Raw genomic sequence first — 26,440 nt, forward strand, 5'->3', positions numbered from 1 at the left:
ACCACAAAGACTAGAATGGTGTATAATACATAAAAGTCACTTGTCAATAAACACTAGTTGAATTATTTAATCAATCAATCAGTGTAATAGCACCATGCTTATTTTCTTCACTGTCTCCATCATATAGTATATTAATATCAACCCTTAATTTGTTTAAGTTGTTGATCGTCTCTGAAAGAAGGTAGAAAGCTTGTCAGTTTTGGTTACTGTGCTTCCAGTACCCAGAACAGTGCTTGGGGCTCCAGATGCCAGATTCATATGATTACTATATGTCTCACTGAGCTCAGTATAATACTATGCACAGTGCAGCCTCCCAAATATTGGTAAGTCTGTTTTGATGTGAATTCCTTTATTTTCCACTACAAACAATAAAATACTCACCTGAGGGGTTAACTCTACCCTAAGGCCACAGAGAAGCAGATCTGATCCTCTGTCTCAGCACCTACCAAGAAGTATTTATATATAAATATACATATACATATATATAATATATAAATATATATAATATGTATAAATATATACATACAATATATATGTATAATATAATATAATATAATATAATATAATATAATATAATATAATACAAATATTAAAAAATGTATATTTGATTACCTTCTAACCCCCAAATTGGGACTCCGAATTTACTTAGGTACAAACACCCATCTGACACATACGTGCAGCCTCAATTTTGAACGTGGCTATCAGCACCATGATAAGTATATGTTTTTGTTTATTTGCCTTGCTTGTTTATTTGTTTAAAGGAAATGTCTGATCCTCCAGTTTTGTTTATTAGTTTGAGTTTTAAAAGGATATTACATTTAGATACAGAAGATGCTCTATTTTAAATAAATTACAGTTTTACTTTTTTCCTCCCAATTCATTAGCAATTTGTTTCTATGATATAGTAGATCTGTTTTTAGAGATGATAGATGATAGATAGATAGATAGATAGATAGATAGATAGATAGATGATAGATAGATAGATAGATAGATAGATAGATAGATAGATAGATAGATAATAGATGATAAACAATAGATGAACTAAAATGGCAGATATTTGTATAGTGCTGTCTTTGGCTTTTATATTTTATATTTTCTGCTCATTTGTTCTGTGGGAATTTTATATTTGCAAAGGTTTCATGTGATCATCCACAAAATCTTCAGTATCTGCTGTACTTTCTCATGGTTTTAAAAGCCTATTCTTTTTATTTATAGGTATTGGTGGAGTTGTGTCCTCCATTTTATTTTTTCTCCATTGAGGTAAATTTTACATAAAGTTTTTTTTTTCTCTTAAGTTTATTAATTTTGAGATGGGGGGTGTGCAGAGAGAGGGAGAGACAGAATCCCAAGCAGGTTCTGCATGGTCAATGCAGAGCCCAACATGGGGCTTGAATTCATGAACCATGAGATCATGACCTGAGCTGAGAGCAAGAGTTGGATGCTCAACCAACTGAGCCACCCAGGTGTCCCTAAATTTTACATAAAGTTCTCAGTTAAAGATATACTCATTTTATTAAGGTGTAATGTTAATACATTGAAATCTGTACTTTCTAGTGTATGGTTCTGCAAATTTTGACAAATTCATACGCTTGTGTAACCACCATGACCAGAACACAGCACAGTCCCAGCCCCCCCCCCCCCCCCCCCCACACACACACCAAGGAACTCCTCTGCCCAGTGTAGTAAAGTCATCACCTAGTCCTTAGTTCTGAGAAAACACTGCTCTGTTGTCTGTGTCTGGAGTTTCACCTTTTCCGGAATGTCAAATAAATGGAATCATACAATATGAAGCCCCTTAATCAGGCTTCCTTTACTTAGCAAAATCTGTTAAAATGTATTCATGTTTATTGTGTGTATTAATTCATTTCTTCTTATTTTCTGAGTAGTATTCCATGGTATGGATTTATTCCACTGTGTTTATTCACTCACCAGTTGTGGCAGGCAAGTTAATGGCTCCCTAAAAATAACCATGCACCTAATCCTTAAAACATGATTGTTACCTTACATGGCAAAAAGAGACTTTGCCAATGTAATTAAATTTGCAGGCCCTGAGATGGGAAGGTAATCCTGGCACAAATATAATCACATGAATCAGAGAGATGGAAGCATCCGAAGGATCTGCTCACCTATTCCTGGTTCTGGAATGCAGTGTCCATGTGCAAGAGCCAGAAAGGAGCCTCCAGGAGCTAAAGTGGAACCCACCTGACCACCAGCAAGAAAACTAGACCTCAGTCTTATACCACATGGAACGGGGTTCTGCCAACACCTGAATAAGGAAATACATCCTTCCCTAGAAACTCCAGAAAGGAATAAAGCTTTGCCAATGCTTTGATCTTAGCCTGGAGAGACAGCTAAGTAGACTTCTGTCCTCCAGAAACATAAGATAATCAATCTGTGTTGTTTTCAGCCACTAAGACTGTGGCAATTTGTTGCAGCACCCATAGAAAATGGAGAGATCAGCTGAAGGACGTTTGGGTTGTTTCCAGTTCAGGATAATATTGAAAAAAGCCACTATTAACCATGAGGTACAGGTTTTTATGTAAATGTAAGCTTTCATTTCCTTTGAGTGGAATTTCTGGATTGTATGATAAGTGCATAAGTATTAGAAATTGTAAAACTGCTTGCTATATGTCATTTTTCATTTTTCATTTTCACGTTCTCAATGTATGAGGGTTCCCACTGGTCTGAATCTTCAGCACCCCTTGCTATGTACAGAACATTTTTCATTTGTTTGTTTGATAAGTATTTGGTGTCGTCTCATTGTGGTTTTAATTTTCATCCTTAATGGTTAATGATTTTGACTTAATAAGGTATTTATTCAAATCTTTTGCCAAACTTTCATTGGGTTATTTTCTTATTATTGGGTTTTGAGTATTTTTCATATAGTTTTGTGTATTGGTTTCCTAGCACTGTGAATATTACCACGAACTTGGTGACAACACCCATGTATTATCACATCGTTTGTGTGTGTCAAAAATCTGGCCATGGCCAACTGGCTTCTCTACTCAGAGTCTTACAAGCTAATTCAAAGTGTCAGCTGCTGCATTCTCAGCTGGCCTCATCTGGTCTCATCTGGAGCTCAGGATCCTCATCAAAGCTCAGTCAGGTTGTTGGCAGAATTCAGTTTCTTGCTGCTGTAGGTGGGACCAACATCCTGGTTCTTTGCTGACTCTTGGCTAGGGATGCTCTCAGCTAATAAAGGCCACTCTGAAGTCCCAGCCAAGTAGCATTTTCACAACCTGGCTGCTTACCCAGAATCCCTCTCCATTCTCTATGATGGTTTCCTAGCACTAAAGTAATTATCTTATCACATTCCCTTTATTATGTCATCTAATCAAGGGACTATCCCATCATATTAAAAGGCTCAGCCCATATTCAAGGAGAGAGGATTGTATAATTCTTATGTATCAAGGGACAAAAAAAGCTGGGGACCATCTTAGAATTCTGCCTACTGCATTTGGATAGATATAAGTCCATTGGAAGATATGTGTTTTACAAATGTTTTTTCTCAGTCTTTCACTTTTCATTCCCTTTTTAAAAATATTTTGAAGAAATGTTTAATAATGAAGAAACCAAAGTTTTCATTTTTTTTTCTTTTTATCTATCCTATTTTTAGTGTTGTATCTAAGAAAGCTTTGCCTGACACAAGGCACAATGATTTTCTCCTGCTTTCTTCTCAAAGCTTCATAGTTTTACATTTTCCATTTGAATATATGCTCTATCTTGAATTAATTTTTGCATGTGCTACATGGTATGGGTCAAAGTTTTGTGGGTTTTTTCTTTTTTTGCGTATTAATATATAATAACTTAGTACCAAGTTTCAAAATCAGACAGAGTGAACCCTCTATTTGTTCCCCTTCAAAATATTGTGACTTTTTACAATTGTATTCTATATTTATATTTATATATAAGACAAAATAGATTTGCCCTGCCAGATCAATTTTAGAATCAGGTTGTCAATTTCAACCGAAAGGAAAAAGATCTTGCTGGGGCTTTGATTGGAACTGTGTTGAATCTACAGATAAGTTTGAGGAAAACTGACCTATTAACAGTAATGAGCTTTCCTCTAAATGAACATGATACAGCTCACCATCTTTTTAGGTATTCTTTTCTATCTTTTTCCAGGGTTTTATAGTTATCAGCATACAACTCTTATACATATTTTATTAGACATAAACCCAAGTATTTCATGTTTACTGGTGCTACTGTAAAGGATATTTTTAAAATTCAATACCTGATTGCTCATTACTAGTACATAGAATGATCTTTAGGCTGACTTTCTGTACTGAAACTTCCCATTTATTAGCTCTAGGACGTCTTTGGGAATTCTTTGGGATTTTTCTATATAGACAATCATGTCTATAGAATTTTTTATTAATTTATTTAATCTCCACTATTGTTTTAATTTCATACATTCTTTACTGTTTCAGTTTTTGCTCCTGAGTTTATAACATATCATCAATTAATTATAATAATTCCACATAATATCATATCACTACATAATTATAAGAACGTTACAATCTAATGATTTCCTCTTGTCTTTTGTGCTATTTTTATCATATATTTTTTTTTCTGGATATGCTAGAGACCCAAAATACATCCCTATTATTTTTATTTTGGAGACAATTACTGCTTAAACAAGTACAAATAAGAAAAAAAATATATTTACTCTTAATTATTTCTAGAGTTTTGTAACTTTTTTGTAGATCCAGATTCCTGTGTATTATCATATTTTTGTGCCTGAAGAATTTCTTTTAATATTTCTTCTAGTGTAGGTCTGTTGAACAAGAATTATATCTTTTTTTTAAAGATTTTTTTTTTTTGAGACAGAGAGAGAGAGCATGAGCAGGGGAGGGGCAGAGAGAGAGGGAGACATAGAATCATAAGCAGGCTCCAGGCTCTGAACTAGCACAGAGCCTGATGTGGGGTTTGAACTCATGAACTGCGAGACCATGACCTAAGCTGAAGTCAGACGCTTAACCAACAGAGCCACCCAGGTGCCCCTCTTTTTTCTAAATCTTCTCTGTGAAAGATATTTTCACTGAATGTAGAATTCTGTGTCGGCCTTTTTCTTCTCAGTACTTTGAAGATACCACTCCTTGTCTTCTAGCTTGTATAGTTTCTGATGAAAACTCTGTCATAGTTCTACTTTTGCTCTTCTGTGTATTTTATTTATGTGTTTCTTCTTATTTATTATTATTATTATTGTTGTTGTTGTTGTTGTTGTTATTTTGGTCAGGCTTCCTTAAAGATTGCCTCTTTTCCTTGGTTTTCAGCAGTTTGAAGATGATGATGATGATGATGATGATGATGTGTGTGTGTGTATGTGTGTATGTGTGTTGATTTTATCCCATTTGTGTTCTCTGACTTTTCTAGATCTCTAGTTTATGTTTTATGTTATTTTTTTGAAAATTATCAGTCATTTTCTCTTTAAATAATTCATATGTCTCATTATCTGTCTTTGCATTCTAGGATTCAAATTACACGTATGATACTCAGACTTTCTGATGTTATCCTAGATGTTAGATGCTTAGATGAATTTTGTCCTGTTTTTAGTTTTCTACTATATTTTCTCATGTTTCAGTTAATTTCAATTGACCTATTCATTGATTTATTTTTTTATTTTTTTATATTCCTTAGGGTTATTGAGTCTACTGATGAATCAGTCAATAGAATGCTTCATTTCTGTTACTGTATTTTAACTCTAGCCTCCAATCTAATCTCCTTTTATAGTTTTCATCTCTCTGATGAAATTCCCCATGTGTTCATGCATGTTTTCCACAGGATTCTTTAATATATTCATTATAGTAATTTGTAATTCCCTGTCTCATAGTTCCAATATGTGGTGCTTATCTGAGTCTGGTTCTGTTGACTATTTTGCCTCGTAACAGTGGGTTTGTGGGGTTTTTTTTCCCTGCCTTTTTTGTGTGTGATGGATACTTCTTGTTGGAAAGCCAGACACAATGTATAGGACAGGAGATCTTGAGGTAAAAGCATTTTATGCCTGACATATGAACACATCTTATTCTACTTGGCTGTTAGTTAAAAGTGTTTGTGTCCTCCAGGCCTGAATGGCAAGGTATGCTTTTTATTATCCCATACCCCAAGATTAATATTTTTCATGATATCTTGGTAAAAATCAATGAGGAAGAACGTATGAATGGTTGAAAACTCCCTTTGTGTACAGAACCCAGGAACCTTACATTATCCTACACTGAGGCTTTAACAATTCATTAAACATATTAGCTGAATTTTTCTTTCCAACTGAAATGGAGGACAAGTCTTCCTCTTCTGCTCTGCAGATGTTGGTCATTTCGTGTTTCATCTCACTTTGAATACACCTGCCTTTCCTTAGGTTTAAGGCCAGATGCTTACTTTGCTACCTCACCTCTTTGAATTTGATAAAATTATGATTTTTAAAAATTATGACCTGGGTTTGCCTTGTTGGGATGGGAGCAATAATCTTTCCAACATTCTGCATCCTAAGTGAAAGGTAAAAGTTCACTATTTTCTTAAGACAAGAAGAATAATGCACATTTATGTACATACTAATCAAACCAATCTAGACATCAATGAGAACCTTAGTTATAATAAATGAATTCATCTTAAGTGTTTCTAGAAACTGTCATGTGTCCAAGCAATCAAAGAATTACAAAGAAGAGTCAAAATCCACTCCTGCTTTCAAAGAGTTTATAATCTACTGGGAGAGAATAGAATGATAAGGAGAAAAGTACAAAAATGCAGTGTCAGATTCTTTCTGCTATTCCTTTCTATCACCTTTAATCAATGATAAAATGAGTTTTCTCCTATCAAAGATTGAAGTTTAGGGCTTAATCTTGTGGGAATTCAGATAGTCATCTCTGAGAGGCATTAGGGAGCCTGAAGAGACCCTAGAGCCACCTCACTATAGGTTTCTTGTCTCAATAAATCACTGTAACAACTGATGATACAAAACTTTAGAGAGTAGATTAAGAGAAGTTAGAATTAAATTTGGCTCAAAAACAATGCTGAAAGTGATAGCTTGACTCTTACTGGTTTTCTTTGATGGTATTTGAATATATTTTCAGCAATTAATTACTACTTTTCTTTGATCATGCCAAGGTGGAGAAAAAGATTAAAAGGGAGGTACTAGTAGATAGGAACAAGGAATGTCTGAGATCATAAGAACCCAAGGGATAGTTCATATTCAAATACATACAGAAATAAAGAGTTTTAAAATCCTCTGCAAAACCAATCTTAATCTTGGGTTATATAATATAGTATGAGGACAAACTTGGCTTTTGAAGCAGAGAAAAGAAGAGAATAGAATCAACCAGATGTTCAGACAAATTGCTGAGGCCCCACAGCAGTTTTACTTAATGCCACCCTATCATCCGCTTTAGACAATTTAAGATAGAGAGCACAGTCGGACTGACAAATACATTTGCTCAAGACCTTCTCCATTATAATTCCATTAATATCTCTGGGCCCAGAGCCAGAGAGAAACATCTGGTAGGGATTATATTTTTACAGAGATAAACTTGCAGATGTTCCAAATTATTTTTAAGAAAATTTATCTATAAAATATTGTGATACCAAGATGGAAAAAATGACAAAAATGAGATCAAGAATTATGCATTATAGAAGTATTTTGGAACTTTTTTATATTTTAATATAATGAAATCAATACATTCACATGTTAAAAAATAATTCCATAAAGAGGATAAGAGGACATTTAAAATATTTCACCCCAGTTCCTTACACTCACACCCCTCCATTCAATTTCCCTTACAACTGTCCTTGTTTTAATAAATTTGATAGCTCTCACAATTCCAAAGAGTATATTCACAGCTCTATTTCTTAAGCTTGAAGCTTAAATATTTATGTTTAAATATTGGCTCCCTATGTAAAACAAGAAAATGTTAGTTTATTCAATATCATTCCTCTTCCCTCCACTCATCTTATTTATGTTACTAATTTAAACCTTCCAGTTATTATTTCACAGTTAAAAATAAAAGTCTCAAATCTGAACTTCTTCATCTAATATATCATTAGCTATTAGACTGCATCTAACACCTTACCACATCATAGGACAAGGAAAGGCAAGTCTTACTCACTGGCTGTTGTCAGCCCTACTATTATTTCTACCTTCTTGCATTTATAGCATTTGAATTCTGCTTCCTAACTATTTGAAGACATCCAAGCATTAGCTATAGGAAAATAATAAAATTGAAAACAGAGGAAGATAATTTAGAATATTATAATTTTTCAACATTATGTACTGCACGTTCAGTAGTGACTGATTCCTAGAGAAGGACATGTCAGCCTATCTTTAAACTCTTGGCACTCAAAGATTTCAGGCTTCGAGATCAAAAGAAGATCTATTTTTCTTTACTACAGCAATTGATAAAATACATGACACAATTGTGTTTTCTTCACAACTGGATGACTTTCTTATACCGTTTGCTGGGTTACTATTTAAATAAATTGTCCTTTATGGGGCACCTGGCTGGGTCAGTTGGTATAGCATGCAACTCTTGATCTCAGGGTCATGAGTTCAAGCCCCATGTTGGGTATGGAGATTACTTAAATAAATTGTGCTTTATATTTTTAATTATGATTATTCAAATCTGCCATTGACGTCTTTATTGATCCTGAGATCTCCATTGCCCAAGAAGAAAGAAAAGTTTCAGCTCAGAATATGAGTTAGTGTTTTATTTGTTTATTTATTTATTTATTTATTTATTTATTTATTTATTTATTTATTTATTTATTTTACTTTAAAGACAGATAAGCCTATTTCAGGGAAAAAAAAAAAAAACAGTTGGTTATGATAATTTCATACCCCAAATGCTTATTTTATGAGAGTAGGGGGGAAAATAATGAATATGAAGAAATGGAAGCTCCAAAATAGGGCTCTTTGCCTAAACATGGACTCAAGAAGGTGCAGAAGTTCTTACATCACACGTGGAAGACCCAGACAGGTCAAAAGAACGAACAGACTGAAAGATGCATGGCAATGAGACTGGGAGGGAAAGAGAGTGTTGGCCACATAACAAGAAACCACAGCGGAGAACAGGCATCAGCAGCCTATTCTAGGACATACCTCAAGCTAGTTTTCACAAATTGCATCCATCAGCAATGACAGGGGCCAAAACCCAAAGACCAAATATGGTGAGGTATCTCAGTGAAAGGTCACTGAGAACACATTGGATATCAACTGGATCTGAGTTAATTAATAAAAAGTAGTAACAGTAAAAAATTAAGTAAATATAGAAGATTTGAAAAGTATAATGTGACTTGACCCAATGATATTTATAGCACAAAATGACTGTAAAATATACTTCTTTTTTGAAGTGCATATACCAAGATAATCCACATGCTAAACCATAAAGTATGAATATATTTCAAAAATTAAAACCTTAACAAGTGTGTTATGTGAATATAACAGCATTAAATAAGAAGTCAGTACTTATTTAATAGTAAATACTCTACATATTTAGAAATTGAACACACTTATAAAGAACCATGATGAAAATAGTAATTTAAACTGAGTAACAGAATAATAAGAACATCAAATTTGTGGCATACAGCTAGCAGGGTTCAGTGGGGAATTTGTAAACTAAATGCTTATATTAAAAAAGGTAAAATATTTGTAAAATTTATTTAACTTCTCATTTTAAGAAGCTAGAAAAAGAACAAATTAAGGCTAAAAGAAGAAGGAAGGGATTAAGAGAAGTGGTAATTAGTGAAATAGAAAACAAACAAATAACAAGCTATAAAGTATATTGATAAACCTCAGAAAGACAGATAAGGATAAATAGAAGTGAAAAAATACAAGTGATCAATGACAAGAAGAAAGGGTGATCTAAATATAACTGTAGCCATGATTATAAAAAGACTTTAAAAAGATAGTGAGACTATTATCAATAATTTTATGCCAATAAATTTTATATCTTAGATAAAATAGACAATCTAATTAGTAAACAACATACATGAAGCAATGGAAAGTATAAATAACACTAAATTTATTAAAAAGCTTGAATTAATAATAACTTTCTCTTAAAGAAAAATCAAGGCCCTGATATCCTGGTTAAAATCTATCAAATACTTATGTTAGAAATAATACTAAATACTTAAAGACAAAGGTGTCCCAAGAAATGTACAAAAATCTTTCACCCTAATAAGTGGATTTAGCAAGGTCAACAGATAAAAGTAAAAAAGTTAAAAAATAACTGTATTTCCATATTCAAGCATCAAGTGGAAAATGAATTTTAAAACAATTTAAACATCAGAAAGACATGTAAAACCTCCAGTGAAAACTATACAGTGTTACTACAAGACACTGAAGAAGACTGAACTAAGTTGAGGGATATAATATTTTCATATGTTAGAAAAACAATATTGTTAAGGTGTCTATAGATTCAACAAAATCTCAGTTGGCTTTCTGATACAAACTGACTATTCTAAAATTTCTACAGGAATGCAAAGCATTTACACTAGACAAAATAGTATATAAAAAGAAGAGCTAATTTAGAAGACTTACTCTCTAATTTTAAAACTTATTACAAAGTTGCAGCATCAAGACAATGGGATATAGGTGAGAGGTAGACCAAAAGATCAATGGAATCGAACGGAGTCCACAAAAAGACACGTGCATATATGATTAAATGATTTTTAAGAGATAAAGGTACCAGAGCAATTAAATTGGAAAATGCAAGTTTATTTCAAAACCTTCTATTGAAATAACTTGATAAATTTATGGAAAAAAGTCCCAGCTTCTCCCTAACACTATGCACAACAATTAATTTGAGATGAAGAGAGATCTAAATGCAAAAGCTAATGCTGTAATACTCCTAGAAGAAAAAGTAGACCCTATCTTCCCAACTTGGAGTAGGTAAAGATTTCTGAGATAACTACACAAAAAAAAAGACCAAATGGAAAGTTAAATAACAGTGAACTGAACATCATTAAAATTTAAAACTTCTTCATACAAAACAAAATTGCTGTGATAATCAAATGTTATAATGGATATGGAAACAGTTTAAAGGATATAAATGCCAAAAAAAAATATTTGCCTGTAATAAAGTCTTTATACACCCTTGCATTTAGAGTTATTCAATCAACAAACCTTTATTAGTACCTACTGTGTCCAAGCACTAGGCTAGGCTCTATCTAGTAACTTACATTGACAACTGGATGTAAGAGGAGCTGTTCCAGGCTAAGTAGAAGACACAATTGCTATTAGTTGAAGGTTATATAAATCTGTTTTAGGACTCCAGGACTAGACCTAGAGGCTGAGGAGAAATTAACCAGTTGAAGAAATAAACAGTGGTGTTTGGGAGGTGGGGGATCGCAGGGAGGTTGAAGTGGAGAAGAGATGTTCCAGGAGAAAGAACAAAACCTGTATGAAGGTTTTGGGGAGAGAGAAAGATGGAGCATATTGTGGAAACCAAGCAACCTTTAGGATGATTGAGTATAGAGCACAAAAATGGAGTGGGGTGGGAGAAGAGAGGTGAGGAATAAAGCTCCATACAAAAGCAGGGGTTTCATTTTTTGTAAATTATACTTAGAAGATTAGATTTTTATTCTGAGGGTAATGGGAAGAGAGCCAAGTGTTTTATTTTCTTGCTTTTATCGGGGAATGATTGGACACACTAGGAATCCTTTAGCTTTCATGTATACAGCAGACTGTGTGTGTCAGCAGGGTTGTGGAAGACAACTTAAGTTGAAAGTTAAACTTAAGTTGAAGAAACCCACAAGGAAAGTGAACAACAGACAACAGACAAGCATAACCTGAATGAAGCAGCAGCAGCAGGTAATCTGCAAAGAAATGGATAGAATAGGTTTGAGAGAGATTTGATAGAACTCGGCTCTAGACGTGGAGACTGGGGAAGGACGCAGAGTCAGGGATGTTCTCCCTGATTCTGTGTTTCAGGTTGGAGAAGCTGTCCCGCCTTACCCTATGCTGCAAAAGGGTCAAAAAAGATGAGTAGTCAAAAGTGTCCGTGAGTTTGAGCAAGAAGGACGTCTCTGGTGGAGTAGTGAAAAGATTGCCAGTGTTACCATGTCCAGTGGGGAAGAGGTGAGTTCCATTAGTTTACAGAGTGAATAGAATAGGTCACTAATTTTGAAGACATTTTTTTTTATGTATAAACTATGAAGAGAGAGGGAAAAGGCTGCTGCTGAGGGAAACAACACAGAGATTTTTTTAACTTGAGATTTGAGCATGTTTAAATATATTGTAATGTATAGGGGTGCCTGGGTGGCTCAGTTGGTTAAGCATCAGACTTCAGCTCAGGTCATGATCTCACGGTTCGTGGGTTCAAGCCCTACGTTGGGCTCTATGATGACAGCTCGGAGCCTGGAGCCTGCTTCACATTCTGTGTCTCCCTCTCTCTCTGCCCCTCCCCTGATCATGCTCTCTCTCTCTCATAATTAAATAATAAACATTTACATATATATATATATATATATATATATATATATCAATGTATAGAATTGTCAAATCACCATTGTACACCTGAAACTAATATAACACTGTATGTTAACTACACTGGAATGAAAATAAGGAAGGAAGGAAGGAAGGAAGGAAGGAAGGAAGGAAGGAAGGAAGGAAGGAAGGAAGGAAAGAGACTACAGTTACAAAGAGGAAAGGAATAATCCACTGGTGATTTTCTAAGGACTGTGTGCAGGAGGTAGGGAGACATTAGACAACAGGTAGATGAAACCCACATGAAGATGAAGGAGTCAGCTCAACCTTGAAGAAAGGATATCTTTCCACTTTATTCAAAGGATATTTACATGTATGGAGGATAACAGCTGAAGGAGTTTCTTCCACATCCCGTGTGTGTGCGCGCACACACATGTGTGTATGCAATAAGAAATGAAGACACTGTCTAGAAAGAGAATTAATGAATTAATAGGAGGAAATTTTGAAATAAATTTTTTAAGAAATGTGAAGGGCAACGAGAAGCATATAAGTTTGCTAAGTGTCCTTGAGGTCCTAGTTCCTGTTGGTGACCTTGCATAAGTGTGGCATTAAACCACATGTGTATTTGGGTTCAGTTGTTTTCAGGGACGTAAGCTAACGTATAAAGTAGTTGGACCATTGCTTCATTTTAGTGATTTTTCAAGTGAATGTGACAGAGGATGGGGAGGAAAGCTGAGGCTATTGGCCAGGGTGATTGATGTGAAAGACCCCAGTGCGTAAGCTGGACACACAAAAAAACAAAACCTGGAGGAAGTTGAAAGATAAAGAACAGGTCTGGAAGTCTGTACATCATAGATCTTGATAAGGTCATAGAATTCAGTTACTCAATGAGAATCATTGACAAGGCACTAGGAAAGATAGGAAATTCTAGTTAGAAAGTATCAAGTTTAAACATAAAATCTTAGAAGTTGGATAGCTGCTAGGATTGTCGAGTTCTAGAAGCACATAATTGAAGTAGAGTGACACACAGTGCAATTGGAATGAATAAGGTCAAGGTTTGGAATGGCCATCAGAGTGGAAACGGAAATGACTCATCATAGCTTGAGTGGGAATGAAGAGTGAAATATGGTAGGATAAATAATGGCTAAGAACGCAAAGGAATAGTGCACTGAGATTATTACAAGCAGAGAGAAACCTGTGCAAGGTCACAGACACCCAGAAGAATGCAGCAAATTTCAGAGTTACAAATTGTGCTGCCTTGAGCCCAGGGCAGAGGAGGAAGGGAGTGGAGAGAATGAGCTGCAGAGGTCTTGTATTCACATCTTACTACAAGGAACTCATGAAGGTGTATTTATTTCCCAAAAGATAAGGATATACATAAAGAGATGTTTACAAACATACTTGTCTAACCTTTGTGGATATAAGTAGCAGGTTGCATGACAGGAGGCAAATGAAATGTTACTGTCTGTCTATCTGAATTGAATAAGTCATAGAAAACTGTAAATAGTAATTATTACCATTGCCAAAATTTGCTCTCAGTCTCTAGAAACCTTCTGGAAGCTAAAAACTTGATGAGGAGGTGACTTTAAAAAGAAAAAAAAGATGTTTGTAGCAAGAAAAAAAACCAAAAGAGCTGCTGGTGGAGAGAGACAGAGATGGTCCATAATTAATATGAACATCAATCTTTTTGAAATGTCAGGATGAAAGCCTATTCTTGCTGAAATAATTTGATTCAAAGTCTCTTAAAATAGCACTAAAAGCAAGAGAAAGGGGCATTGGCAAGGAAGAGGTTGGTAAAAACAGTAGTACCTGGTTTCTTCCCCTATTTCCTTGGTGTACAAGGTCCTGGGGTTGGTGTCACATGCTGGGCCACACTGCTTTGGTCCCCAGACACTAGGAGCCTCAGTTTCTGGTTTGAGCAGTAGAGATGTCTGCAGACAATGGAAAGTGCCTTGATTTATATTACAATTCGTAAGTGAAGTCATGTTCTAGAGGTATTTTAGCCTAAAGTGTAATCTTTCCTCATCATACATCCTAGAAACACCCCTCCAAAATGGTGATACTGTATTATACAACACCAATATGGCAGTAAAGCATTATCATTCCCTTTTATTAAGTGGCTCTATGGGACAAACATGCACTTTAAATGTATCACTTCTGTCAGTTCTTACATCAGCCCCATGTGGTAGATATAATCCTCGTCTTGGAGAGAGGAAAAGAGAGACTCAGGAAGGTTAAGAGTTAAATAACACATTAAAATTTTTTTTAATGTTTATTCATTTTTGAGAGACAGAGACAGAGCATGAGCAGGGAAGGGGCAGAGAGAGGGAGACACAGAATCTGAAGCAGGCTCCAGGCTCTGAGCTGTCAGCACAGAGCCTGATGCGGGGCTCAAACTCGTGAACTGTGAGATCATGACCTGAGCCGAAGTCTGACGCCTAACTGACTGAGCCACCCAGGTGCCCCTAAATAACACATTTTAGATACAAGTTGGTATCCCTGTGATTGCCCCCCAGTGACCTTTCCACCATGTCACCCTGCCTTCTGACCAAGTCTCCCTCGTCACTGGCACTTCCTCAGAAAATGTCTGGAAAAGACATGATAAATTATACCCTGTTGCTGCGCACAGCAGTGCTCATTCCAGCTCAGTGGCTCCATGGCCATCAGGGATCCAACCCAAGACCCCAGGAGAGTACAATGAATCCATGCCATCCTTTATGTCCACACCTGAAAGCTCATCTCCGTGAGAAAGCACCCAAAGCAAAGCATAGATTTTCGTCCTTCCTCAAATGCTGGAAGGGGCTCTGTCCCTCTGAGAGAGGACCAACATATCCCAGTGATGATCTAAATTTATGCATTTTTTCGCAAAACATGCATTTACTGAGCATCACCTAGGGAGTATATTCTATGATGAACATTCAGCATACATAAATCAATAAAACAGTGCTCCTGTGCTCAGTGAGCTCACAGATCAGTGAGGGCAAAGCCATGAGGGTAAATGATTACAAGGCAGCATGGCAAGGGCAAAGATAGCATTACGCAAACTCCAAGGAAGTAGGCAAACAGAGAGATGCAAGAATAAGCAAGGATATCATATTATTGATGGACACTGTGGAGCACATTCAGTCTTTCACTCACTGCCTCCAGGGACATTTTGTTTTGTCAGAAGTTCTACCACCTTAGCCATATTGAAAAGTGACATAATCAGGGCCTGAAAGTTAATTCAGTTTTTCAGCCATAAGTCAAGCCAGGACCAAAGAAAAACTAAATAAACATCAAAGGTTTACTTTCCAAAAAGGCTAATTGATGTATTTTTAATAATCAAAATGTGTTTCTACTAAAAAAAATGTGATTATAAGACCAAAATATACTGGTTTGCTCATTGCTGGTTTCTGGACATCACTCTTTTCTTCCCAGATTTCTAAAGATATTTTTTATCTAGATATATATTTTATCAATTAGCTGTGCTCACTGTGGGCAACAGAAATCCTGGCAAGTATGGATGCCTGGGTGGCTCATTCCATTATGCATCAACTCTTCATTGGCTCAGTTCATGATCTCACGGGTTCATGAGATCTAGCCCCACATTGGGCTCTGCATTGACAGCATGGAACCTGCATGGGATCCTCTTTCTCCCTCTCTCTCTGCACCCCCCCCATTCTCTCTTTCTCTCTCAAAATAAATAAACAAACTTGAAAGAAAGAAAGAAAGAAAGAAAGAAGAGAAAAGGAAAGGAAAGGAAAGAAAAAAGAAAAGAGAAGAGAAGAGAAGAGAAGAGAAGAAAAGAAAAGAAAAGAAAAGAAAAGAAAAGAAAAGAAAAGAAAAGAAAAGAAAAAAGAAAAGGGGAACCTGGGTGGCTCAGTTGGTTAGGCGTCTGACTTGGCTCAGGTCAGATCTCACGGTTTGTGGGTTCAAGCCCCACATCAGGCTCTGTGCTGGAAGAGCCTGGAGCCTGCTTTGGATTCTGTCTCTGTCTCTCTCTCTCTCTGTCTCTGTCTCTCTCTGTCTCTGTCTCTCTCTCTCTCTCTGCCTCTACCCTGATCATTCTCTGTCTCTGTCCGTCAAAAGTAAATAAACATTAAAAATGTTAAAGAAAGAAAGAAAGAAAGAAAGAAAGAAAGAAAGAAAGAAAGAAGAAAGAAAGAAAGAAAGAAGTCAAGTAGTTTTCTTTCCTTTGTTTCTTCATGAAAATACAAAGTCTGGTAGCAAGCTGTGGTTAGTATTGATTCAGAGGCTCATTAAAATCTCTATCACTCTCTGCTTTTTCCTTCCAGTCTGTATTAACAGAGAGTTACTGCCTTTGCATAGTTGCTGCTGTATTAATGGAGAGCTGAGCTGATGTGTGTCCTAAGCAGGAAGAAGGGGAGGGCTAGTCAAAGAAAAGTGGTGTGAAGTCTGCCTTTCTTTCCTGGAAGCCATGCCCCCAAAACCTCTATTTACATCTCAAAGAACACTGCTGCACTAGAGTGGATGTCACATGTGTTACATCTCAAAGACAAACACCACTACTGTGCCATCATCCCAGCTGCAAGGCAGAGTAGGAAGTTTTTATATATGTACAATATATATAATATTTATTTGTACTGGTCCCATTGTTGCTTCTCTCCTTGTAGGGCTCTGTTAATAAGATGGATGAATGACTATTGAGGATGCAAATTTTAATCTCAGTCAGAACCTTCAACATTTATTTTTAGAAAGCAGTATTGCTTTGGCATTTAAAGAAAACTTTTATAAATCACTCTATATTAATAAATTCTAATGCAGCAGGAAGAGGTACAAGTTAGTGTGCTCAGCTATACTACCAGTACCACAGAAATATTTATAGTTCTAAAAGCAAAGACCTGCAGACAGGAAGTGAAGGTATTGCTGATTCATTTGTATCAACTGATTGAGTCTATACACCTGGATTCATTTTTGTTGTAGCCGTTGCTTAACAACTTCATATTCATATGTTTAAGCACTGGTTCATAAACTATGTGTCTCTCCTGGAAGGGAAATGGGAAGTGTCAAAAGGAAGAGTCTTATATTTTTCTGCTTTAATATCTTGAGGCTTGGGGAAAGAGAAAATAGAGCATGAAGCAAAAAATGCAATCTGATTTGAAGTTGGTATTCTTAGCGTAGCAATTCCAGCTAGCAAAGCGGTTAGCTGATTGAAAATAGTACCCTTCTTAAAACACAAAACTAGTATCTGTGTATGTGTGTATGTGTATATATGTGTGTGTATACATACATAGTTAACATGTGCATGTTTGTACATATGTGTATTTAACATCTCAAACACATAGTTTCTTTTGAAATGAGGCTCACATATTTTAGGTTGTTTTGTTTGCTTTACTGTTGCCAAGGAATAAAATGACTCCCTGGAGCAAATCCTGTCTTCCATCAGGAGATTTGTTAATGTTTCATGCAGAAAAAAAAAAAAAAAAAAAAAAGCTCCAAAGAGTTCTCCTCAATGAAAGGAATGTATTAGTTGATCAACTTATTTCACTTGAATAGTGATTGACCAAAGTATTCAGCTCTCTGCCATCTTTGTAAATGCTCAGCAATTCTAGCAGTTGTATTTACTAATTTCTGGGTCACTACTATATCCTGGACAAATATTGCTGGACATACTAAAATACATTAGTAAATCAAGTGGTCTTGTTGGCTGAATAATTTATGGCATGATAAAACATTTATTTACATCTACAATGAATCAGGACCTCTGCAGAACGCTGGTGATACTGATAGGAACTCATAAATCCATATCTCTAATACTCTACGGTAATTATAGTACCACACAGTGAGTTCCATGATAGAAGCATGTGATCTCTAAAATGTTTTTCTGCAATATGAATTGAATAGAGAAAGCTGAGAGGAAATATTTGTAACCAAACCCAATATCTTTATTTTACACTGGTAAATAAATATACAAATATACTTATCTTTTTTGCAAGAATGCAATACTCCAGCATTTACTCAAGTGAATGACAAATATTCTTTTTCCTAAACTAAGCACCTTTTAGCATGCCTTACTAGATACTTATGTGAATTACACTCATACTCTTTTTTAAGATTATTTTGAGAGAAAGAGAGAGAGAGAGTGTTAGGGAAAGGGTAGGTGGGTGGAGAGAGAGACAGAGACAGAGAGAGAGAGAGAGGTACCAAACAGGCTCCGTGCTCAGCATGGACTCTGGGATCATGACCTGAGCTGATATCAAGAGTTGGATACTCAACTGACTGAGCTACTCAGGCGCCCATTCATACTCTTTTTTAAAGGCTTTGATTTCTTATTAATTTTGGAAACTCTTTTTTAAATGGTGTTTTGCAGAGATATCCTTAATAAGTCAACATAGTCTGCTGATTCCAAAAAGCTGAGAGCTACAAATTATTTTGATTTTAATAAAATAATACATGTAAAATATTTTATTTTTCTGGCTTTGGAAATGTAACTATACCCTTTATAAAGTTGATATTCAGTGTATGTGTGTGTATGTGTGTGTGTGGGGGGGATAACTGTGTGAAGGCTGTGGGAAGGTAAATGTTTTCATTTTCCGTTAATTTGTTATTATAAATTATTTTGAAATTTTGGTATAAATGAGATGCAAAAGCTATTGACTGTCTTTGTGCCTCTTATCTAGAAAGAACTGGGAGATTCTTCCTTGTGCAGGGACCAAATTCTAGAGACAGTTTTAAAGTGCTTGCAGATGCTCTAGACTTTTCGATGCAGGCTATTTAGTTTTGTATTTAAAAGGAGGCAGTATCACCAGTGGATATAAACATAGGCTTTGGAGATGGACAGGAGCAGGACTGAGCTGGATGATTTGAGCAGAGTGCTTATCTATAAAATGAAGACTTAACATTTATTTCATTAGGGTAGTGTGAGAATTTAAATATTTAATGTATATGAAGTGCCCATTCCAGTATGTAGGAAATGTCCCATGACTAGGAGCTATTATTATTATTATCATCAAACTATTTAAAACACCTTTGCACTTACTCACCTTACACTAATTAAGACTGTCTAATTAATATTAGCTAAGACATAGTAAAAGTTATTCCTTTCCAGTATGAGAGGGCAGAGACAAGTGAAATAGGTCCCATTTCAACAATGTTATTTACTAATATATGTTCAAATGTCAAGTGATTTATATTCTTATCCAAGACACTCATAACTCAGAAAATGATCAGTTCGTAGGTAGAACTGCCAAGATATTAAGTGGATGACTTAGGACCAAATCAATTGGCCAAATATTATGAAAATATTCAATATGTTCCTTCAGAAGAGAATTCAAACATTTATGAAACTATGTTTCCTGTCAAGCTGTTCAAAGCATATTTTTGCTTTCTACTACCTCTTTGCAATAAAAAAAGAGAGAATATTCATGAATAAACCTCATAAGAATAAAGCATGACCTCAAAAAGGAAAAGTACAAATTACAACTGGAAGTTTTAAAAAGAACCCTTGAACAAACGAATAAATGTATCCCACTCCTAAAAGAAAGTTAAATACCAGAAAGGTATCAATTCCATATTTAAAATACACTAAGTCCAACAAAAATACCAGTAGTACTTTTTACTAGCTAAAAAACTGCATAATTCTCCTAAAATATATATATTGAAAAAAGTGAGAAAGAAATCATCTTGAAATATATTAAAATACAGTATTACGTTGAAATAGTTACATTATCAAATTAATCTGTATATCTTTTTTAAAACGTTTTATTTATTTTTGAGACAGAGACAGAGACAGAGCATGAGTGGGGGAGGGGCAAAGAGAGAGGGACACAGAATCCAAGGCAGGCTCCAGGCTCCGGGCTGTCAGCACAGAGCCCGCCACAGGACTTGAACTCACAAATGGTGAGATCATGACCTGAGCTGAAGTCAGATGCTTAACCTACTGAGCCACCCAGGCGCACCTACCAGCATAATTTATTAATGAATTAAAAAGTACTAATGTTAAAAAGGATATATCAGAACACATAACAAAATAAAACACAACAAGATCTCTAAAAGGAAAGAGAAAAAAGTAATTTATAAACCTGACTTAAAATTAGAACTCTATGTGGACTACTGCTTCCCATCCTCTGCTGGATTGTGACCTCTTATTCAGAATATTTTTCTTATACATGAAGATGGATTTTTTTGGTCTTCTTATTTATATTCCTGTATACATCCCTTAATGGATATTAGATGTTCTCAGGGTAAATTCAGAAAAGGGAAAATAAGGACATGACAACCTTTATGGGTGAAATGCATGTCATTTGTAACTACCTCCTAGAACCTAGCACAATCCTTATACACAATTGGCATTCATTCAGACTTGCTGAATAAATGAATACTTGGATGAGAACAAGAATACCGGTGGTAAGTCACAGTAGCTTTCACAGAATCAAGAAACATAACAGTATGGCTGGAACCATACTCTCTATCTACCAAAACATCCAAAATAAAAACTGAAATTGACATTATAGACTTAATCATTCAAGAAAGACACTTTTTCTTCACATTTTTAAATTTTAGAAATTCCATAAACTTAAGCAGAGAGGAAAACTGAGGTAAATGCATTATTTTTGTTGTTTTAGAAACACACTGTGCTAGTTAATTTTATTTGTTCAAGGGTTCATTTGCAAGCATTAAACCAAGCGTGGGCCTGAAGTCTGTGAGTCCAGATTCACATATTTAAGAAGATAAAAGCAAACTGTGATCCATGAATGTGGATGAAAACTAAAGGCTCACAGTTAATCACATTGTAGTTTTTAAATTTCTACAGCCTAGAAGCCATAAGTCACAGGTCGTTTAGGTCTTTCTGGATGTCCCACAAGGTCTCTGAGCTGAGCAAACTCATCATCATTCAGCTTCTGGTTGATAACACTGGTTAATCCCCAAGCATTCAGGATAGATGGAAGGCTCACGGAGACTTTGCTCTCCATGTCATACATTCCCTTCATCATCATTGACTCTGGAGGAGTCATGGATAGACTTTTCAACACGGATTCAATGAGATCAACCACACTTAATCCAATAGTCCAGCTGATATATCCTTTTAGCTTGATGACTTCATAGGCACTTTCAACCACCGTCTTATGTACATCTTTACAACTGTCACTGTCATTGTCTGTTTCCATTTCTGGATTCAGTTCCTGGAGACAAAATACCTCCCACATTCACTTTATTCTGCACAGTCACACTTGAGTTGCCATGTTCTCCCAAAATCCATCCATGGCAGCTGCTGGGATGAATGTCAAGTTTTACAGCCAGAAGATAGCAAAATCCAGTTGCGTCTGGATTATACCCACTTCCAATCACACTGTGCTTGGCTAGTCCACTTAATTTCCAGATAACATATCCACTGGGATATGAGAATATCCACTGGGTTGGAAACCACAATTATGATGCAGTCAGGACTGTACTTGACTTATGTAGGAATAATGAATTTGAAGACATTCACATTCCTCTGTAACAGACTGAGGGGCTCTCTCCCTCCTGCTGGTGGACTCCTGGAGTTACCACCATAATCTTAGAATTGGAGGTCACAGAGTCATCATTACCTGACTAAATTTAGGTATCTAAAGAAATAAGTTCCCATGTCTCAGGTCCATTATTTCTCCTTTGAGTTTATCTTCCAAAACATCCACGAGCACAAGTTCATCCTCCAGAGATTTTCCCAGAATGCTGATGGCACATGCCATACCAACTTGTGCAACATCCACTATAGTAATCTTATTGTTTTGGACCATTGCTCTTCTTCTGCAACTGGTGCAATCAGTTTTTCCTTGTGAGTTGCCATTGTGCCCAGGAGAGATGTGAGAATCATGTGAGGAAGATAATAAGGTAAATACTTTCTACTTATAGACCAGAAAGAATTTGGAAAGTTTTCTGAACTCTCTAACATTGCTATCTTTCAGTATAAGGCCTAGAGATGAAACAACTTTACCAAATATTAGGTCAGTTGTTAGCAGAGTAGGGCATGAGCTCAGCTCTCCTGGGTCCATGGTTGCTACTCTTTCCACCATACTCTTATACTAACCAAACATTTCTTTCTTTTTTTTTAATTTTTTTAACGTTTATTCATTTTTGAGACAGAGAGACACAGAGCATGAATGGGAGAAGGTCAGAGGGGGAGGGAGACACAGAATCTGAAACAGGCTCCAGGCTCTGACTGTCAGCACAGAGCCCGACGCGGGGCTCGAACTCACGGATCGCGAGATCGTGACCTGAGCCAAAGTCGGACGCCCAACCGACCGAGCCACCCGGGTGCCCCAAACATTTCTTAGTAAAATACAAAAGTGGTGGGTAGAGAAAACAGGAGCCAATAGCATTAAATTTTAGAATAGGTAAGGAAAAAAAAAACCTTGTATTTAAATAAACTTATTACAATTAATACTTCAAAAGATATGTAAAACAGGATATATTTAATCAATCAGTATCTATTTGTTTACCATACATTTATTAATCATCTACCATATGAAGACACAACACAAGATGTAGGAGATGTAATGATGAATAGATCAGAAGTTGTTCCTGCCCTCATGGAGTTTTGAGTTTAAGGACTAAGGGTCAACAATGAGATTGAGATAACACAATCTAGAGATTAGGCTACTTTGGAGTAAAAATGTGACTACTTACCTGGACCATTCTGTTTAATTAAAATTAACTGAGGAACTGAGATTTTATAGAAATATAAGTAAAAAAAAATAGTGCCCATGGGTGGCTCAGTCAGTTAAGCATCCAACTTTGGGTCAGGTCATGATCTCATGGTCCATGAGTTTGAGCCCCACATCAGGCTCTGTGCTGACAGCTCAGAGCTTGGAGCCCACTTCAGATTCTGTGTCTCCCTCTCTCTCTCTGCCCCCCCCCCCCCATTCATTATCTGCTTCTCTCTCTCTCTCTCAAAAATAAACATAAAAAGTAAATTAAAAAAGAAATAGAAGTCAAAAATAATCTTTTTTTTTTTTTAATTTTTTTTCAACGTTTATTTATTTTTGGGACAGAGAGAGACAGAGCATGAACGGGGGAGGGGCAGGGAGAGAGGGAGACACAGAATCGGAAACAGGCTCCAGGCTCTGAGCCATCAGCCCAGAGCCTGACGCGGGGCTCGAACTCACGGACCGCGAGATCGTGACCTGGCTGAAGTCGGACGCTTAACCGACTGCGCCACCCAGGCGCCCCCAAAAATAATCTTTAAGAGAAAGTATTTTCAGGTGACTATCCTCTGAAGTTTATTTCTCAATTTTTACATAGAAAATCCTGCACCTTAACAACCACAAATCCAAACCAGTCTTCAATCTCTATATCGAACATCAGTCCTCATTAAAATGTACACAAAGCTGTCTCCAATGACATCTACTGGAGAGAATCAATCTGAAATATATATGAGATCTTCAAGGGAGGTAAAAATAGAAACTTTTAGGAATCTTTGAGGAATAGTAAGTACTTCAAATTTACCAAATAAAGATCCAGGTCGGTACACATATCCACACTTTTCAAAGAGTTTGCAAATCAATCATATCATTAAGGCTCTAGGATTTGAATGGTAATACGTTTTGATACCATGCTGGAGTGGCAATGAAGGCATTGGCTTTCCCAAACTGATCTACTGAAAAGAAAATTCTTCTGCACAAGGGTCTTATAGTAAAGTCAGATGACCCTGCAATCCGGGGGCCCTAGTTTCCTGGGCAACATAAACAGAACAGAGACAAGAGCCAAACACAGATATCACCTCCTGGTGGTACTTTGTTAAGATGAGTCCTGGAGGTGCCTAGAAATTCCTAAACTTTCTTTTCCTTGAACTCTCTATTTTCCTAAACTGGAGAAGGAAGAAAGCAGAGCTATGGAGAACTGAGTTGCAAAAGGCGTCAGGATGCTGGATCAGCTTGAGATGACAAGGTATTTCTAAAGGAGCAAAAAGGTCAGAACCAAGGGTGACGAGGATAAAGCTATTACAGAAATCCAGAGCCCAAGGAAAACTTAGGAAGGATGACCATTCTAGGACCCAGAATCCTTCTGTGCTACGACAAGGAGTGTTGGTGGTTTGTGAGGTTGACTGTACACCAGGTACTATGTTTACTGCTTTGTGTTACTATCTGTTTAAGTCCTCACAGCTCAATGAGTTTCCATCTCTTCTGCCCCTGACAATTTATCCCAGACTGATATGTCCTAATACCTGTCCTACCCCCGACTCCTAGATGTGTCTCCACAGCATAGACCTCCTTTTCTATCATCTACCTAAATCTTAATGGAGTTGTTTTCATATTTAAATACAATTACTTCTTCCTTTGTGAGTTCATCTCTCCTATTTACAGGTTTTCCAAAAGTACAACTGAAATCCAAATGCCTCTTTGTTAAATAAGAGGGGAAATATGATATTTACCCGGAGGGCACTTTTTATAAAAGGACTGCTGTACACATCAGTGAATATAAAACTGTAAATAACCTTGGAAGGAGGTCAAGGTCTTAGCTAATATTCCTCTTTTTATGCCCTGCTTGGTAATCACCAAATATCTAGTACATGGTCTCCATAGGGCAGCCAGTAAAGAACATTCAGAGGCAGGAACTCTGATGCCAGATGACAGAGAAATCTATGATTCCTGGCCTGGTTGCTTTTTTACCGTTTCTACAAGCATGTAAGTCGGCCTCACTCATCAGTCAGTCCAAGCATGTGATAGCAATTGCTCATCCAGTCACTAAAATCAAGGAAGAGGTGGGGAAATCAGCTACAAGCAAAGGTTGATATTGACTGTTAACACCAGAAGGTTGTTTAGCATCACAGCAGACATGACAAAGAAAAGAGAGTTTAGAACAAAGAATCCCTAAATAGCAAAAAAGGTCACAGAGGATAGTGTATTTCCAGATCTCCTGTCTCAGTTGGTTCTTTGCACTGAATATTTTAACCATTTTCCTGATTACCAAGGCCATCTCTGATTAAAACAAAGAGGAAGGAAAACATGAGCCTGTTGTTTATGACAGCGTCACACCTGCATGTTTGTGTTAGGTACACATCTGTGTGTGTAACTGTCTCTGGGCATATGTGCATGTAAATGCATGATTGTTAACAAACACACTAAGTGCTTGAAACAAAGTCTGTGGGTTATCATGTAACAGCTATAACAACAAGAATACCTCAGGCACACACTTGTTGGCCTCATATTAAATTTAAGATCCCTTGCTTTATACCCAACTTTTATGACTTCCTCCACCCCCACCCCCACCTGCTTTGAGGATCCAGAACCTTTACCTCGTAGAATAGAAGCTTTGAATGTCCCTTTTCCTTCCTCCAAATAGTCCTCCCATCCACCTGGAGGAGTTGCCAAGGTCCTTAGAGGAAGGGAAACTTTTTCTAAAATACCTGGAGAAGGTTGAAGTGAGTAGACAAGGATACCTGGGTTTCCTGGCCATAATACAGACTGCCTCTTGGTCTTCCCTACAGGTTTTAAAAGCAAGTTCCCTGCTTCCGTAGAAGTCCAACCTTGCCTTATCCATTTTGAACCATCCATATTAACAAGCCTCTTTCTGGCATCATGCTGCCCTGAAGGTATTACGGTTCCTGGTACTTTTAGTTAAGAATCCCAATCTCTAACAAGGAGATCCAGACTCAGCAACATCTGGAAAGAGAAACTGACAAAGAATGGCAACAAATTGCTGCAAGCTGATGGCAGAGAGTAGAATTACTATTAATGGGAAATCATTGAATTTTGGCTTCAGTTAAGCCTGAAACATTAAGCATTTTCTAATGTTTCTCTCTGTGGTAGTAAATTGAGTGAAAATTGTGATTTTTTTAATGGAAGATGTGATGAACCATTCAGCTACAGCCTCAGTTCTTCAGCTGACATTTTCTCTTCTGTTTATTTGCTATTTTAGTACTCAGAGCTTTAGAAACACAACTCCTCTTTTTTTAATTTTTATTTTAATTCCAGTCAGTTAACATACAGTGCTATATTAGTTTCAGGTGTGCAATATAGTGATTCAATAATTCCATACTTCATCCAGGGCTCGTCATGACAAGTGTGGTTCCCCATCACCTATTTCACCCGTTCCCCCACTCACCTC

At 36.5% G+C, this 26,440-nt stretch overlaps 1 long non-coding RNA gene and 1 pseudogene across 6 annotated transcripts in view; both read right to left on the reverse strand.

The window, feature by feature from the left end:
• The window catches only part of LOC147582258 (uncharacterized), a 423,253-nt gene that overhangs the window by 225,446 nt on the left and 171,367 nt on the right, over positions 1-26,440 (reverse strand). For 4 of the 6 annotated variants that reach the window (XR_015248896.1, XR_015248895.1, XR_015248894.1 and 1 more), the window contains exons 3-4: positions 14,222-14,343; positions 382-442 (exon numbers count right to left, since the gene is read on the reverse strand). This is a non-coding gene — a long non-coding RNA (uncharacterized LOC147582258). The remainder of the gene's footprint in view (positions 1-381; positions 443-14,221; positions 14,344-26,440) is intronic. The other 2 variants (XR_015248897.1, XR_015248893.1) reach the window with 1 other exon arrangement.
• Positions 21,180-22,181, reverse strand: LOC112864062 (L-lactate dehydrogenase B chain-like; annotated as a pseudogene).

Source organism: Puma concolor, chromosome A3 (genome assembly GCF_028749965.1).
Source record: "Puma concolor isolate L17-30 chromosome A3, mPumCon1.1.hap2, whole genome shotgun sequence".
Taxonomy (NCBI): domain Eukaryota; kingdom Metazoa; phylum Chordata; class Mammalia; order Carnivora; family Felidae; genus Puma; species Puma concolor.